Source organism: Pygoscelis adeliae, unplaced genomic scaffold, assembly GCF_000699105.1.
Source record: "Pygoscelis adeliae isolate BGI_AS28 unplaced genomic scaffold, ASM69910v1 Scaffold206, whole genome shotgun sequence".
NCBI classification, from domain to species: domain Eukaryota; kingdom Metazoa; phylum Chordata; class Aves; order Sphenisciformes; family Spheniscidae; genus Pygoscelis; species Pygoscelis adeliae.
This window is the reverse complement of record NW_008825052.1, coordinates 1,794,120-1,796,673: the sequence shown is the minus strand read 5'-3', so window position 1 is coordinate 1,796,673 and position 2,554 is coordinate 1,794,120.

The following is a 2,554-nucleotide window of genomic DNA, read 5'->3' as shown; positions in this document are numbered from 1 at the left end:
TTAGGTTTGGGCTGGGCTGGACCCCATCTTTGCTTTGAAACCCTCGCAGCAGACACTGCTGTTAACACAATTAGCAGAGAGCTTTTTTTTTTCCTTTCTCTTTCTCAGGCTGCTAAGGAAGTACATAAAGCTCAAGTGAGAGAAACTGCTCCAAGTACCTGCTGGTTTCTGGAGTTTGGCAAGTTAAAGACGGGGCAGAGACTGGTCCTTTGGCAGCAGCTGCAGACACCGTTAGGTCCGTAGGTGTGATTTCTGGACCTGGAAGTGCTCACACAAGGGCCAGATTTCACAGCGTATTCCCCAGGCATCGTGTCCTTAGGAGCCAGGCTGCTCTGCGCTCCTTTCTTTGGGCCACAAATACCACTTCAAATGAAGATATGTACGTGTGGTCAGGATGGAAATGACCCCAGGAGACTGAATGCTGACTGAGGCAGCATTAATTTCCAGGGGCATTTCTAGGTGGCCAAGTAAAATATATATGGAGCTACTGGAGAGAGCCCAGCGAAGGGCCACAAAGATGATAAAAGGGCTGGAGCATCTGATGTATGAGGAAAGGCTGAGAGGGCTGGGACTGTTCAGCCTGGAGAAGAGAAGGCTCAGGGGGACCATATCAATATATAAAAATACCTGGAGGGAGGCTGCAAGGAGGACAGAGCCAGGCTCTTCTCAGTGGTGCCCAGTGACAGGACCAGAGGCAGCAGGCACAAATTGAAATGCATGAGGTTCTCTCTGAACATCAGGAAACACTTTTTTACTGTGAGGGTGACCAAGCCCTGGCACAGGTTGCCCAGGGAGGTTGTGGAGTCTCCATCCTTGGAGATATTCAAAAGCCATCTGGATGTGGTCCTGGGTAACCATCTCTAGGTGTCCCTGCTTGAGGGGGGGGTGGGCCAGATGACCTCCAGAGGTTCCCTTCCAGCCTCAACCATTCTGTGGTTGTGTGTGTGATTCTGTGGGAAAATGAACAGCCTGAGGCTTTGCAACTTCTTTGTCCAGCCGCGTCCCAGATGCTTCAAACGCATGCCGGCTCTCAGGCACCCCACCAGACAGGGACCCTGGCCAAGCTCTGCTGCGGCAGGCCGGGGTGGGCCCCAGCCACAACCACTCTCCTCTGGCCAGCTGGTAGCTGTCTACAGGGGAGGCAGGTGGCCACTGTTGTTTGCTGGGTGTTGCAGCCTGGTGTTCAGGGTCTGACCAGTGCAGAATGGAAGACTGTCCATAACCATTGTCAGCAAGGAAGGCCACTCCGCTGCGTGAAGGGAGAGGTGTTTGACGGCTGCTCAGCAGAGCCCTTTAGAAACAAACCCCACAAACACAGGTACTGATGCAATGTCCCCGTGGGAGACTGCCCGCCAAGTCCCCGTGCCCAGCCATGGCTGCCTGCAGTCCCTGGGGAGCTGGTCGATGCACTACAAACACTACACAAGTCCTTCGCATAAGCCCCAGGAAGGTCAGGCACTCCTCAGAGCAGCTCTCCCTCCCTGCTCCCAACCTGCCTACATTCACCAATGCCCTGATTTTGGCTCCTGTGTGGCCTTGGGCCCCCTCACCGCCCTTCTCCACCATGGCACACAGGCTGCAGCGGGGCCATCGCTGCTCCCGGGTGGGAGGCCGGAGGGGAGGCCGGCAAGCAGGGCAGCCACCAGAGACGGGTTTGGCACGACTCGGGGCTCATGCAGCCCTGCTGAAAATGCCAGCTGTCGGGGTGTTCATGGTCCAAAACAGCTGTGCAGCAGAGTCGCCATGCTTGAGTTCAAAAACAGAGGGATTAAACCTTGAGCTGACTCAAATGGCTGCGGTTGTAATGCAGCCTCTCTGGCCACAAGCATCGACTGCCCATCACATCCGAGTCTTGCTGGGACCTGCTGGCCTGGGCAGTCTGGGGGCAGCAAAGGACAACGCTGGCATGTCCCAAAAGGGAGGCTTGGTATCCTGCTGGCCTGTGCCTTGGTGGAGGAGGGAAGAAGGGAGGGAAGGAGAGGGTCATAGCTGTCAGCGGGATGGCAGGGCTGACATGGTGTTTCTCCACGGGGAAGGTAAACTCAGGCTGCGGGGCGTCACTGCACTGCTGCCGACACAATCCTATTTAGTGCTCGGCTTGGGGGCACGTGCTGCTCCCAGCTGCTTGAATTTTCCCTCCAGAAATGTGGGCAGTCATTCCCTGACAAGAGGAAATAAGTGCTTGGGTCATGGCTTCACCATGCAACTGCAAAGAGGGGCTGGCAAGTCAGCAGGGCCCATCCCGGGGGAGGAACGCCAGGCAGGCAGCTCCCTCCTCCGGCGCCATGCCATGGGAAGGGCGCAGGAAGGAGAAGTGGCGGCACTGCCCAAGCGAGGGCCTCGGGGGTGGTTTAGACATCCCTCTGTGCACAGGCTGGCCGATCAAGTGTTAAGGCAGCGTGTGGCGGCAGCCCATGGACGCCTGGAGGATGAAGAGCCGTGCACAAGTTGCAGCCAAGTCAGACTCCTCCTAGGGTTAAACTAAGAAAATGTAGGCTAAAGATCAGGAAGAGCTTCTTGGCAGGGAGATGCACTGAGGGGGGGGGGGGGGGAG